Here is a 16,957-nt window from a genome sequence, read left to right as displayed (position 1 = left end):
TTTTACCACTACTCAGGAAAACTAAGAATCATAGGCTCTTCAATAAGTATAACATGTGATTCAAAAGTTATATTTTAGATTTTGGTTCCTATAACCTTTAACATATATTGATTTAATAATACTCTTGTATACTTTAAATACTTAGGATATTATATTTTTTAGTATTTTTTTTCTTAATATAAAAGAAATTATTTTATACGTATTACATATTAAAAAAAATATAATAAAAATAGCATTGAATTTTTTTTTTTTTTTTTTAATAGGATATAATATAATAGACTAACATTTTATATAATAAAACAAACCCCTACTTAATATACATGAATATATAATATAATGAATTCAAATAATTAACAATACGTATTTAATTCCTTTTAACATTTTTAATTAATTTTATTAATAAATGACAAAACATTTAAGTGACAATTTTAATCTTTGAGCCTTTTCGTTGTTAATAATGTATCAAATATTGGATCATCTAAAATTTCAATGTCTCTATGAATAGATAATAATGCGAGTTCGATAAGTCTTGATTCTGAAGTTAAATTTGTGACTTGCGATTTGCAACCGATGTACAATATTATAGGCATTAAATACCTATAACCACAGATAGCTGTAAAATGTCAATACTAAAATGTTTAAATATTTTTACTTTTTTAGAGATTTTTATAGACCATTAATATAATTTTCTTAACATTTCGGGAGGAGCTGTAGCCCACTCAGCCTCTCCTTGGTTACGCCACTGACATAACTATACACGCAATTTATGACGATAAAATATATTGTGTCTAGTACGAACGACATAATTCTATGTTTCACAGTCCGTTCGAATAAATTGTCCATCCCAAACGTATAAATATCAAAACGATGCGCGCGTATGCGCTTTTTTTTAACCTTCACGTACATCCTGTAAATGCCCTACCTCTGTCACTCTCTCCTCCTTTCTATCTCCTTCATTTTTTCCCTATCATCTTTTTTCTATTTCCACGAAGTGTGATAAGTACCTACATATTTATACTCGTATATTATATTTAACGTGTGCGCGCGTGTGCACGTGCATGCAAAACATATCGTAATGCAAAAACATACTCGCTGATTCCCGGAAACACGATATTGGAAAACGGCCATTCATCATTTTTAACGAGCAAAACGTTCGAAGGGATTGAAGTCCCCGCAGGGGTGTCTCAAAAACGCACGTGCGTATGACGATGGAATCCGACGTATCGTAAATATGCTCGGCGTACGAATAATTTAACACTCCGCCGGTTATCCGACTACTGAATGCTCACGGATGTATAGGTACTACGTATGTGTATAATAAGCGACCGGCAAATATTTAAAATATGACCAGGAAAAAATGATTATGAATGAGTACGGTACACACGCATATATTATTATTATTATACTGTGATCTATTTTTTTGAATCCACCGCTCCCCATTTTTTTTTTCTATGTACCAATTATATTTATTTATTGTTTTTTTTTTTTTGCTTTTGTTTTACAATACTTTATTACTACGACGAACATTCGTTAAACGTTAGTTGTACGGTAATTGCAGAACATATTATTTGTTTTCATTCAATTTTTTCGTTGTTCAAAATTATACAATAGATAGATTATTATAATATTATACAATTTTTCTTCCGAAATTCAAAAAAATATTATTTTTCTTATTTGTTCTTAGTTTAAATATTTATTTTGAATAAATAAATCGGCAGGACAAACAGACATTCCTAAAATTATTTAGGTTGAAATAAATAAGCATAAATATAATTAGTTAGTATAACAAAATCATTTTCGAATTAAACTTTTATCTTAGGATTTCTTAACTAGAGAAATAAAATTCTGCTATTTTAAACTAAAAGGAAATGATTGTATAAATCAAGATATGGCAATTAGTTGTACTTGCCGTAATAAAGGAACATTCCTGTCCCATACATTACAGAATCCATTCCCTGGGATGGGGAATCTGGGAGAGTTATTGTGACAACTCTGCGAATAAATGTCGAGATAATGTTCAATAGTACTGTCCAGAAATAGGTCACCTTTCTTCTTCCCGTTATATTTTAATTAACCATAAACATGTATTTTGCTAAGAAATAAATATTAAAACACAAAAACCGTATTGGAACAGATCAGTAGTGTCGGATATACTCCCGGATGAAAATATTTTATTTTTTTATATTTTATTATTTTATAAATATATAATAAAGGGTACATATATCCTCTATAATCCTCTATCAATCTCTTTCCATCAGTTTAGATATTGAGAAAGGCTTGAAATCATTATCAAAAATAATGACGTTTATCCACTACAGTATATACCTAAACATATACCTATAATAATAAAGATACATCAATCTCATGTTGAGTTAACCGATAATTAAATAGCACTTGAACAGTAGTTTATTTAATAGATGTATCCTCAGGAACGGAAGAAAAATTGTTTAGTCTATATAAAATCTTGATTTAAAATTTACTGATTTAAATAACATATGGAAAAAAACAATAAAAATATTCTATTAAATTACGTAGGTTCCTACCTAAGTTATATTTGTATTTGTTATAGGCGTTGATCAAAATGTTTCCAAAAGTTTTAACCATTCCAATAATTTTATTTTTGCAGGAATTAATAATATAATGAATTTATACGACAATATTCATAAGACAACACCTACTCTGCACAACTGTTCTGGTTTTTCAATGATCTACGATGTTTTATGCACGTCAAGGTTATTACGTCAACAATTACATTTATTAACGTATTATAACGATTTATAAATAGTTAGTCAATATTAGGTATATGTACATATATTGGATTGGGTGGGAATGTTTTAATATCATAACGGTGCAGGTATTAAAAAAAAATTGATAAATTGTAATTATTCAACAAACCAATTATTATATATGTAGAGTGTATACCTATCAAATAAGCACTATTTATTTTTATGTTCGCTAAAATATAATCCCATTTAGTTAAACTAGAATTATAAAATAATAAGAGTACATTTTATAATAACATTTAAATTACTTAAATTATGAATACAAAGACAAAAATGAACTGTCAAAAAAAAACTGATTAAAGCATACAAGTATTTGCAACGACAGATCTAAAGACCTAAATGTAATTTATTAATCTATTTTTATTACTAAAATAGTTCATAGTTTCCCTTGTTTTGGCGATTTTCAATAATGAACTAACAAAAATGATAGATTTCATATTTATCTTAACAGTCAAGCTTGTTTTGTAGGACCAGGTAATTATAAAATATATATATATACAATATGTATTCCACTCTTCCAGTAAACGTGATTTAGAAAGACATCGAGCAGCAAGTTCATGTCATTGATAGGCTTCAAATGTTAACTTTTTCGATAGCAGTCGGCTATAGGGATTCATTTTATCTGTACTATAGAGGCTAAATTAGAATATCTACACCGAGGCACTCTTATCTATACTTGTTTTGTATACGAATACTATTATATCATAATATATAATATTATATCATATAATATTATAGTTTTCGGGCCACATGAAATAATACTATGATATATTAAAATAGAGATAAGCAAAATCAAAACACGCGTACCAATTACCCACAGCCAATGATTATTATTACATTAATTTACGGGTCATAAAAAATTATTATTATTTCTAAATGATGAGATATAGATCGCACAAAATTAAACAAGGTTTTTTTCTCCTTAGCCGTAATTTTTTATTTCATTTGAAATATAATTGTGTTGGACTAAAGTTCATTTCCTGGCCTACCGTTTACCCATTTGATTTTAATTAAAATTAAATATTTAATTATTTCCAATGCATTAAACAGGAAAAAAAAACAGTTATTTATATGTAACATATAAGAGTTATTTTTGAAATATTTATGAAATAATTCGACGGCACATTTTATTATACCTTGTATTATAATTTCAGTACAGTGTGTGAAGGAAACATCGCACTGTCAAAAATGTCAAATAATTAATAAACAAACAAAAAATAAACAATAAATTCAATCATGTGTATTGCGTATTATTGTTACAACATTTTATAAGCTTTGCATTTTAAAGGTTACAAATTACCCCACCGATAGCCGTGGTGATCGATAAACCGTAATCATAGATTCCAATACGTGTTTGAAACTGTATCAATAAAAGAACCAATATCAGAAATGTTCTTCGTGTATTCAAACAATTATTTTATCAACTATAAAAATAATTTATTGTGTAAAAACTGGAATTCATTGACACCATGGCAAACCGAACACTTTGCGTATAAAATATTGAGAAATATTAACACCGATAATCGATCATGCCAAGTTATTTTAAGAAAAAATCAATTTCCATTAAAAACACTACGTTTACCACGAGACCTTATCTTGTACTTTGTAAACTCTAATGGCCGTTTACAAAAATTATAAAGAGTAAAAGGCCAAGTATAGTGCCCCGAGGGAGGACCATAAGAAGTACTTAACGGAGTAACTTACAGGTTCATTAATCTCGAATGTTTAAGTACATCGTAGGAGGTAAGATTTAAATACATTCCCAACTGCTAATGATACAACTTTGTACTGTGATCAATTTCCACAATTATACGCGTTTGACATTTCACCCGAATTGTGCACATGCAAAGTTCGCGGGACACTTTCAGTGATAAAATAATCGAGAGGTATACGAACTATTACGCTATAAATACTTTTGTATATTATTAGCGTTTGTAACTACAAAATGTGTCCTAGAAACAAATATTTATACCATTTTCCTTTTTTTATACGCTTTACAACTTTACAACGTCACGGAAGCATAATGTATAATTTAGCGTTTTCGTAACGTCTGCGAGGGACGTATGTTCCGATCAAAAGGAATAATAGCACGTTGATGCGCGATGAATAGCGTTTTTCGATATAATACTATACGCATTATAACATTGTATTATAATGTAATAAACGTCGGATCGTGTGAAAACTTTAGTCTGAAAAGAGTTAAGTCTCCGAGATAAAAAAAAAAAAAAATAAAAACGTAACCAATGTCTACACATAAGAAGAAGAAGAAAAAATAGTTCCGTATCGGTACACACACATCGTCTGACACCTCTCCACCGTTGTACGTAACGTATACGCGTTATTATTTATACGACTACTCTGCATGCTCGCTAGCACGCCTATCCGGTACGTTTTAAAAGTTGAGTTGCTCGCGGAACGTCGAAAGTAAAAGCCGGGTCGGAGAAGAAGTCGAAGTTTTCGCGAGCCGCCAGCGTTTTAAACGTACCGAAACAACGCGCTCGGTCTTCGGTACACGGCTCTCGCACACCGTAAGTGTGCGGAATACGCTTCTGGTTACACGTACAATATATTTCTCGAACCCGCCCGCGCACCATACACGCACACGTTGCATACACGTGTGCACAGCCGTCTTTCGGGTGAAAAGTTTTCCCGGAGAACAAAACGTTTCAGCCGACGACGGGCCGCCGATAAAACATTCGCTACACGACGATCCACCCGAACCTTTCGCTTCACTCGACGGCAGCCAGCGGTGGTGGATGTGTATGGACTCGGTGCAATTAATAGCCGACAGATGACCACCGCTCGACCGTACGCGTGTGTACGTTTAAAGTGATCATTATTGTGTGTTGTTCATCTGCGTGTGTGACGATAGCTTCCGAAAAGATATTTTACTCGTTCGGACAGTCGATTGTAGGATATCCGTGTAAAATCATACTTTTAGTATATGAACTTGAAAAAAGTAATATTCCTCATCCCCATCTATAAGTAAACTCGAATTTTTTGGACTGTTGTGGCAGTTAAACCAGTGAAACCAATCTAATATCAAACCTAATACGTTTATAATACATGAAATTCATTTATTTGAAGATCACATTAAAAGATTTTAAATCCTTTAAACAATTAATAATAACGTAAAAGGACCAAGTCGGTTTATCGGTTTCGGTTTGAACATTTTTACTTGAAAAATTACCTCTATTGGAAGGTTTCTTCCTGTTATTATTATCATTATTTATCAATTAAGCTTATTGTCACTTATTAATCAGATTTCTGGAATAAAAAAAAATCGGTTTTAAGAAAAAAAGTTTTGAAAATTATTCCTAGGCTTTTCTTCGTTTCATCAATTTATTCGTTTATTTCGTCGAAATAACTATTAGTTTCTAAAAATCAATTTATATGATAAATTACTTAAATTTTGAAGACTTTATTTGAGCACAAGCATATGCAATTTATGTATCGAGTGATGTATTTCGGTTGGAATTTTGTAAAATGACAACATTCAGCGTGGAATATAAGAGTATTATGTAATGTTGAGTATCATATTTAATTTTTTATTATATTTCATAGCGACAATGTATTACGAATCTTTTATCGAAAACGATGATTGATTATTACTTTAAAAAGTTAAGAAACTACTAACTTAACTAACCTTCACAATCAGCGTCTTAATATTTCTTGTACCGACAGTCTGAGACCAATGATCAATTGATTATAAAAACATAAATCGTTAATATTATCAATTGGATAAGATTCTGAAAACTACAGTTCTATAAAAAATAATGATAAATTTATTTTATGAAATAAAATCACTACTTGATAATAAATCGGCTTTCATTTGGGTGAGCGTATGAAAATGAGTCGTTTAGTAGATATATCTGCTGTATTCAGTCCGTATTATATTTTGTTATTACGCTTGGTTGTGCTGTCAAAATAATTGTTGATTACCTTCCTTCGTAATTTCAACAAGCTGAATAATTCAATCATACTATGTGATGCGATTGAAAATTAATCGAACTTTAAATGGGGGAACTTAAATTAAAACTATAGTGTTATAGAATACAATTTAATTAAATCCTAATTTATGAAATTTTAAACACAATTATTATTATTTCAATCGGCTCATATCGGATGAAAACATTTGATTGATATATTAATCATACATTTTACTAACACATTAATTTATAATTATATAAATGTATTAATTAATTAAAATTGTTTGACTGATTTATGTTAAGAAGTAATGTAATCGTTCAGTTTAAAAAAAAAAAAAAAACTATTGGTTTTAATCTTAATTTATGAAAGGTAAAATAAATTGTATGTACAACTAAACAATTATTTTTGGTGCGACTGTTGTACTCAAGGTGCGTAAACATAGTAGTAATCAACGTTTTATTCTTCTTCTTCTTCTTCTGGAATTTTACAGGCCTTTAAGGCACATCACCGCAAAAACATATTATTTCCATCCCTCTCTATCTTTTGTACATTCTTCTACGTTCCTTAAGTTTAGGAGTTTTAAATCTTCTTGTAATCTATCCATCCATCATTGTCTTGGACGTCCTCTAGGTCTCTTAGTGCCGGGTTTCCATCTAGCTATTAATCCAATCATTCCCTCTAATCTTCTTACGTGTCTCACCTAACTTATTCTCGTGTTCTTCAAGAACTCAATAATAGTAGATTCCTTGTAGAGATTATCTAATTCTTCGTTGTTTCTCATTTCATACTCTTCATCGTTATTTCTCTTTGGACCGAAAATTTTCCTTAATACCTTTCTTTCATACACTCCTAACTTTCCTTTGTCCGATTTTGTTATGTGGCCTATGTACCCACCTGCATATAAAGCAAATGGTTTAACTAAGACTTTGTATACCATTATTTTAGACTTTATTGATAGTAATCTTAAATAGTGGCATTAGACTATGGTACTATCTATTTATTGGCATAAGTTGTTTTTTAACCGGTTCGTGGCTAATGACTATTCACATTTTCATTTACCTCTGCTCTTAGGTACTTGAAGCTATGTGCTCTTTCAAATTTTGTAATCACCAACTTTTAAATAATTAGTAATTATGATTTCATATACTTTGTTTTTGACTCATGTATCTTTAGACCAATCTCTTTACCTTAATTTAGTAGGATGTTAGTTGTATTTCTCAGTTAATTTTCTGATTCAGCTATAAGGACTATATCGTCAGCGTTAATTCATTATTGATGTCAATTTTTATTCCTTTGGCTTGGATTAGTAACTTTTACATAACTGATTCTAATTCGATATTAAATAAAGTTGGCGAAAGAGCGTACACTGCCTGAGTCCTGTCGTTACTGGGAACTCATCTGATATCTCTTTTCCAAAACTTACTTTACTTTTGGATTCATATGTACATGCTTTTATAATTCTGATTAATTTCGCTAGTATTCCCATTTGACTCACGACATTCCATAGTTTTTCTTTATTAATCGAATCGTAAACTGTTTTGTAATCAATGAACATAAGGTGTACATCTTTATTGAACTCATGAATTTTCCCAGCTAATTGTTTAACTATATGAATTTGATCCACTGTTGATATCCCTATCAATAATTTATCTTGATATTCTCCTATTATTTCTATAATATATGGATTGATTCTGATCAGAAGTACATTAGACAGCATTTTATAAGTTATGTTGAGTAGGAAAATTCCTCTATATAATTTCTACACTCCATGATATCTCCCTTTTTAAAAATAGGACAAATGACAGTTTTATTATTGCCACGGTTAATTGCGAATAAACAATCATTTTAAACTTGCAAGAAATTATTTACCAAAAAAAAAAAAATATTGAAGGTGAATAAACTACTAGGTTTGCAACAAAGTAATGGATAGACCGCATTTTTACTGCGATTCTAAATACATGATCGGGGAATTTGTGGTGTCCCTTTACAACCCAGTTCCGTGTAAATCGTGATGTGAAAGCATACTGGATCGTTCTACGCGGTTGATTGGGTAAAAGAGTATGATGTTTGTGTTGGTGCTGATGATGATAACGATGATGGTGATGATGATCACGATGATGGGGACTGTGGTGGTGGTGGTGGTGGTGGTGGTGAGATGGTGCAGAAGAATTCACAGGGTAAATAAAGTAGCCAGGGGTAAGGAAATGGTGGAAGCGTAACCTTTGGGGCACAGTTAACAGTTTTTCGCCAATGATTAACAATGGTAGATAGATGTTTGTATTTATTTATTTATTTATATATGTATATATAAACAGACGTAAGTCTTATGCAATATTTTTACGTAATCACAGTAATATATAATAATTATACATAATAGGAACGTGAAATCTCATATATGTACAACAAGATGACTTAAGATTAAGAATAATATAATTAGGAGCTAAAGTATATGATACAATTATAAGGTTACATAAATAGATTAAGAGAATATATTAGGTAAATAATAACAAAGATGTAAAAATAAGAAGTGCTAAACAAAATCAAAAGTTTAGAATTGCCTATATATAGAATTACCCGCAGCCATTAAGATATTAGGAGGATTGTTTATTCATATAGTTTGTTTTATAAAAGATGTAATAGAATAAATCACTACTTCTTGTATTAAGGGAGTTTATTTTAAGGCAAATAAGGGAAAGGATCTCTTGACAATCGATACTCCCTAAAAGTAAATTATGTAAAAATTTAAATAATAATAAAATGCGTTTATTTTTAAGCGGAAAAAGATTGATACATTTTAACACTAAGTCGTAAGAACCATGAGGAGGCCTATACATATTAAAGCTGAAGGAGATAAATCGTAAAAAGTTATTCTGAACTGCTTCAATGGCTTCAATTTGCTTAGCAGTATTATTGGTTCAGATTAATGGCCAATATTTCAAGTTGGAGTGAACAAGGGCATAGAATAAAATGTGAAGGATAGATTATCTCTTAATGATCCACTAGTTCTTTGATAAAACCTTGGTTGCGCATTGCTTTGTTTTTTATTATTTCAGTATGAGCTTTGAAATTTAATTTTGAATCAAATATTACGTTGAGGTCCTTAATATTTGCCAATAAATCAATTTTTGAGTTGGAAAGAGTTTAATTAATATAAGATGATTAATAATTAATTTTAATTGGGTTCGACAGAAGATAGTGAAGTTAGAGTTACCAGTTGCAGAAATAGTATTTTAAGGTATTTTTACACAAGAATTACAAGACAATAGTTAATTTGAACTATTTAAGTAGTCAAAATCTTCTTGTAATTCTTGTAATCTTTCTTTATTTGAAACACAAATAAGGCGGAATAATTTAGAGTAGAAAGAACACGAAATTGTATTGTTACATCCGCGTTTAATATTCACAACATAGGTTTCACATATTACCATAATATATAACTAATATAGTGATATACAGATATCAGGTAACAATTCTGCCGTCCTAAGAAAAAAACGCCGTGGATCGAAAAAAATAATGAGGTAATACTATATTACGTTTAATATTGTAGTTTTACAAGTTTTTCCTAAGCAAAAATGCTGTAACTATGATTATTTATCCAGAAATATGTGTTTATAAGAAAAAAATATTGCCGCAATTGTAATAAAATATAATCAGTGCTTTAGCAAAAACGCCGTAACCATAGTTTGCTAAGAAAGATTGCCGTATATTTTATTTCAATTGCGGCGTTTTTGCTTAGCACTTCCACATAATCTATATTTATGACGTTGTTGTTTAGGAAACCGATTCCCGTATATTATATATTTAATTTTAAATAATTTTAAAAATATTTGGAATTTTACTGTCGTACATCGCATACAAATTATATTTCGTTCAGTTATTGATGATACCGAGTTGTGAATATCTTTATGTACAATTTTTTATTTTTGCGATTGATATAGAAAATATTGTGTATGAATAGAACCCAAATATAAGTGTTATTCATGGTTCACCAGAATCATCAACTACAGCTATAATTGCAGAAACAGATTTATTAGTTGGAGTTGAAGAAATTAATCGAGGTAAAATATTAAAATTATAACTATATAATATATAATATTATGTTAAGTTTTTCATTTGAAAAACAAAGAATTGGGTTTCTCTAATTTTCAGATAATAATAAATATATAATAAATATATCTGAGTTACCTATTTATATTAATGATGATATAATTGAGATTAATAATGATATCGAGCTTTTCACAAAATCCGGAGAACTTAGGAAAAGAAAAAAATATTTAAAAAGTGTAGAAATGCAAAAAAAATAAAATTCGACTTACAAAAAGAACCCCATAGAGTGTTACCAGACTGTGATAATGACAATTGTACAAAACAGTGCTTTGAAAAAATTACTGAAAACAGGTGATCTGATGTGAACTTTCAATATGACTTGGAAAGAACGTAGAGTTTTCATATTAAGTATGTATCAATGCATAGACGTTAAAACATGTAACATGGCGATATACTTTCGAATTTGAAGCAAATTATACCAAGTAATAGAAAAAAATGTTGGAAAAATATAACGATATGTAACTAATTAAATTTGAATATATATATTTATATATCTTATTAATAATTATAACTAAAAAAATATTAAATATTTCTTCAACCGTTAGTGATCAGTACATTTTGGTATGTTACGTAAAATTGTCGTAATCAGAATTGCGGCATTTTTGCCTAGTAAACAATTCTAAATAATTAATAGCATGCTTAGTATAAATATCAAAACAATGATATCATGGTGACATAAAAATTGAAAATAAAAATTGAATAGTTCCATTGCATTTATCAGATATATTTCCATAAGAAAATATAGAATTTACTTTGAAAAATATTATATTTATTTATTTAGAACTACCAAAAACTACTAAACATAAAATGTCATTTTTCTCAAGATAGCATGGAAGGAAATTACGGCATTCTTGCTTAGTACGGCAGAATTACTAATGAATACTTATAAAAGCGCACAACTTAATAAACTGAGAATAACATTGTACATACGTACGCTATAACGGTTAGAATGCGATTGTGAATATATTTATTTTCTTGGTTTCTTGAATCGATTTAACATTAAATATACATATAAAAATATTACAACGAAACGTGACGTTGGTAGCTCTAATACGGTCGAGAAGGAAAGAAATTTAAGTGTCATCCCGGATAAGAAAATATAAAAAAAAAAAGTTTGGTTTTTTTTAAATAATCAAATTAAAATGTATTTAAAACCTGTGTAACACCATAACGTACACTTTCGTTTGCATATAAAAGTGTATATATTCCAACACATTGAATATCTCTCAATGTTACTCAAAGGCATCACATGATAAAATCACTGCATTTAGACAACGTGTATTAAAAACATAAAAATAGGTTCTTACTCTTAAGCGTTTCAATAAAAATCATACTTTTACTTTCGCACAAGAAAAAAAAGTTATGTTGTGATATTTGAACTCTTGTATGATATTATAGCCCGTTTATAACCCTATAATCGTCGTATCATTTGGTTCAACGCCATTTGACTAATAGTATATCCAAGTTGTTCTAGTGAAATGATAACATTTCGGTAAAACGGTAAATATTTTTGAACCACAACGGATAGCCCATAACAGGTGTTATGATATTTTTTCGCATTATTTAAATGTGTTATTCGCGAGGGTGTAATAAAACGTTTCGCCGAAAAAATAGTACGAAATAAATATTATTTTGGCACGAGAATTACGTACATTAGCATCACGCGTAACTTATAAGTTTTCTTTTTTTTTCTTTAGAATATGTGTTTCAAATTTTTGTCGACAAAACTATACCTAGATAATCGAAAATAAGCACGTTTAGAGTACCTTTATCGGTGTCGGATATCTTATGTGGGGTGCTGTACGTGACTTTATCGGTGCAAATTTACTACCCTAATAAAATGTTTACCAGATAAAAAAAAAAAATAAAAATAAAAACAATATAATTGCAACGCGATGTTCTCCGTTTCATCTGGAATCAAAAAAAAGTCACCACATAATGGCCTATATAATATGCCACTACCAAATATTGGATACTATCGATTCATCAGCAGTTTAACTTTGCCGTTGTTGCTCGTTATTCAAGTATATTGTACGCGTTGCGTGTTTAAGGTTTTATAAGGTTTTAATGAAAAAAGTCATGGTTGTCAAAACACGACGTTATGAAATGAGTTAGAGACAAGTAGTAACACGACGGGACGTCGCTATGCTGTATATTTCAACCAGTTATTTCTGTTTGTCACCCAAAGCGAAAACACAAATATATTTGCACTCACTCACTCGTTCGAATAATCGAACAACGATTTATTATTGCAATAGGATTTATACCTCGGTTTGATTGGCCGATGCATGTCTATCCACATGTAATTTCACCATGTTTATTCTGCTCACAGTTTTTGACCACGAGTACGTAACAATAAGTACGAAATGTTATTGTATCTCGCGTTGCCCCCGATTCAGTGAACGTCAATCAGAAAATGTATGTGCATTTTTTTTCCAATCAAGTGTAATAATAATAATAAAAAAAAAAAAAAAATCCCTTGTCGAATAATATATTTAATTTTGTTTCGTAATAAACTGTAAAACACGAACAAACCATAATAGCCTAGTTAGTGGATTATCAATTTATTCATGGGGAAATTTACATTGAGAATGTATAGAAAATTAATGAAAAATAATCTATATAATAATGAAAGACAATCTTATGCTCAATAAAAGTCATAATTTATGTTAACTCAGTGAATTAAATGACTTAAATAAATATCATATTTTATGCACTGACAAAAATAAGTAAAAATATAATAATAGGATTGACGTAGCTTAATTGTATGCAACATCAGCAAAACCAGTCATACTTTTTATGGACCTTAATTCAAAACATCAAACCTGGAGCTATCTGAAAATAACCTAACCAAACTCACAGGTTCACGTACAATCGGATACAATACTTAACATTAAATATTTAATTCACAAATTATAAATGAGGCAAGCTAACGATGACAATACTGATAACTGATTGGAACTAATCAAGGCTGGGCAAGTTAAGTTAAGTTATTTTAAAATAATTTAATTAACTCGTTAAGTTAAAAGTTAACTTAGAAAAAAAAGTAACTTAACTTAGTTTAAAGTTAAAATTTTCTAATTTGCAAAAATAAAAAAAATGCACACATAATACTAGTTTTTTTACGCTCAATAAAATTACTGGGGAAATTTAAAATGATACATAAAAGTATCAACAAGCTATCAAAAAACCTACTTTCTAAAATAAAACTTAGTCCTGAACTCATAATCAAATCAATTTACAATTTTAATAATGAAATTAAATTGGAAATTATACTACAGTTGTTTTGTGATTAATTCCTCATCGACACTCGCTCTCATGGTATTTACTATTTTCACAGAATATTCTTAGGATTTCTATGGGTCTATAGTGTTTATACAATAACAATGTTATAAAAATATAATGATAAAATATAGCCTATATAATGACTATTAAAGTTATTTTTTATATTATTTTCGTCTACAGGAAATTCATATTAAAATAGTAAATTATAAATATACTAAAAACCTCATTTAATAATTTGCATTATTCTTTGCACTAAAATTAACTTAATTTAGATACTTTCAAATAAAATCACCTTAAAGTTAATACGTTAATTTTCAAAAAAATATTAACTTATTAAGATAAATATTAATTTGTAAAAAAAGTAACGAGTTATTTAATTTAATTAATATTAACTTATTTTTAACTTTTAACTCGTTAATGCTCAATTTGGAACTAATAATTAGTAGATGAAGTAAACGGGTTAATTGTAGTTTTTTAGGTACAAAAAATTAATTCAAACGTTAAATATCATAAATGCTTTATACTTTAAAGTATTAGTAATTTTGTTAAAATACATTTGTAGAGTATCGTATCACCAATAATGGCAACACAGTTAGAAAATTTTTAAAAAATGCATTTTAGTCATACAAAATTACTGACATAAATCTGAAATTAATAACTAGGTTCGGTAATATTTTGTCATGTATTGATAGTGGTTACAAAACTCTTGAAAATTATGGTATTGCTACTGCTAAAATTTTGGTCAAGTTATACCCTCGGTTTTATATGACCCCTTTAGTGCACAACATTTTAATTAACGGAGCGGATATCATTTGTTATGTTATTCTTCGGGCAGGTAATTCTAACTGAAATTAAATTTAAAAACAAATAAACCATTATTCATTGTTATAATATGTGTGTGATTAAATATTATTAGAACAACTTTCATAAAAAGAAGCCCAGGAATCGCATAACAATAATTATAAAACCTATCGAAAAAATAACACTTGAAAAATGTCCAGTATGATAACAAATACGGATTTCCTTTATATTTTATTAGTATCGTCCAATCCTTTAATGTCATCAATTCAAAAAATAAAGTTGACTATTCCTCTGAAGTACAATAACTTTTGATATTATCTGATTCCAAAGATTGTAATATTGAAAGTGATTCAGATGACTTGAATAATTCAGACGATTTTTATGTAAGGATTTTTCATATATTATATAGATATATAAGATGCATATATCTGAGCATTTGGTGAAAGTATTATCGTTAGAACCACAATGTAAAGCAGACATTTCTGAAAATCTAGATTTGCCGGACTGCGAATTGGTTGAAGAACCAGGTATAAACATTGACTAATGAGAATTAATCTGGAACCCGTTGTAATCCTTCTACCAATTTTAGTAGTCCTCTGTAGAGAACATAATGATGGAAAAACAAATTTTGTGTTTTCCAATGTTTGCAGCCGACTTTGAGTCTTGAGATACCTATTTTTAACGCAAACACGTATGTGCTTATTCTTACAATGACTGACGTAATCAATGCCAAACGATTTTGTTCCGTTTCAATTCGAAAAATTCAATTCGGTCGTTTATTCCAATTGCAATTTAGAAAAAGTAAATAGTTCACTGAAGAGCAATCCAATTCTCTTCACGTAGGTGTTCGCTTATAACTAATAGGCATTTAATAGAACAATAAATCATGCAATCGGAACACTTCTGAATTTTCGAATTAATTCCATACAATTATAATCTTGTAAAAAAATCAAAATATTGAATTCTTGCTGGTTATGTGTGTTAAAATATATTTTACAGTTAATTATTAGATTGCTATACCATTCTAAAAATGAATATTAATTGAACTGAAATTTGCATCACGAAAAATTCAAAGGATTTAATCTAGTGTTTTTTAAAGTACTAAACTTTTAAATAATAATCATTTAATTTATATCCTATAATATAGTAAAATTATTTTAAATTATTCTATAATTATATAATTTTGATCGACTTTTAACTAATACGTTTTATTACATCGAAATGTGTATAAATATATGTACTAACTTTGTTTTAATATAGTAAAACAAATGAAAAATAAAATATTTTAAATGAAATGTAAGGTTCAGATGAATGTGATTCACAGCTTCAGTCAGAAATTTCACTATTCAAAAGTAAAACTCGCTTGTATTCTTTATTATTTTACTTATTAGATCCTGTTGTGAGAAAATAAGAAATTGCCCATATATATATGAATCTGATATGGATAGTTTCAGCATTAAATATTGTCAATTATTGCCTGGAGTTAAAAAAAATTGTAAGAATTTTCAAAAGAAAATCAAACATTTGGTTATTACGTTAATGAATATACGACAAACAAAATTAAATATCAAATTAAATAATAATTCGTTTATTTTATGACTGACTTATACAAACAATAATTTAAACTTAAAGCTTAAAATCATCATCTATTAAAATTTATTGCATTTAATAATTATATTTATCACCTATAAATTATATAGTCATAGAGATTATATGTCGAATAAAATAGCACGGTTTTCGTATAAAATAAATTTGATCACTCAAAAAATTATTGTGTTCAAGAAAAGAAAAAATGATATCAGTTTCAGGTGATCGAGATTCCATTATCTTGTGCTTTATATTTACTGTTATTATACTACCATAAACGGAATTTTAATATAATATAACTTTTTTTTTTTATGTCTTCGAACTGTATGTAAATTGAAAATATATTCAAAAATCGTTTACATTAACATATGGTTTTAAAACGATAAAAAGAGACCTTTTTTACAGTTTTATTTAAACGACGTTGCTTAGACGTTGCACCGGGAAACAAATAAATCATATTACGC

At 28.7% G+C, this 16,957-nt stretch overlaps 1 protein-coding gene across 1 annotated transcript in view; it reads right to left on the bottom strand.

The window, feature by feature from the left end:
• Nucleotides 1-16,957, bottom strand: part of LOC112683661 (zwei Ig domain protein zig-8-like) — a 517,617-nt gene that overhangs the window by 30,115 nt on the left and 470,545 nt on the right. The window lies entirely within an intron of this gene.

Source organism: Sipha flava, unplaced genomic scaffold, assembly GCF_003268045.1.
Source record: "Sipha flava isolate LNK unplaced genomic scaffold, YSA_version1 232_pilon_pilon, whole genome shotgun sequence".
Classification (NCBI taxonomy): Eukaryota; Metazoa; Arthropoda; class Insecta; order Hemiptera; family Aphididae; genus Sipha; species Sipha flava.
This window is presented reverse-complemented; position numbering and strand designations above follow the sequence as displayed.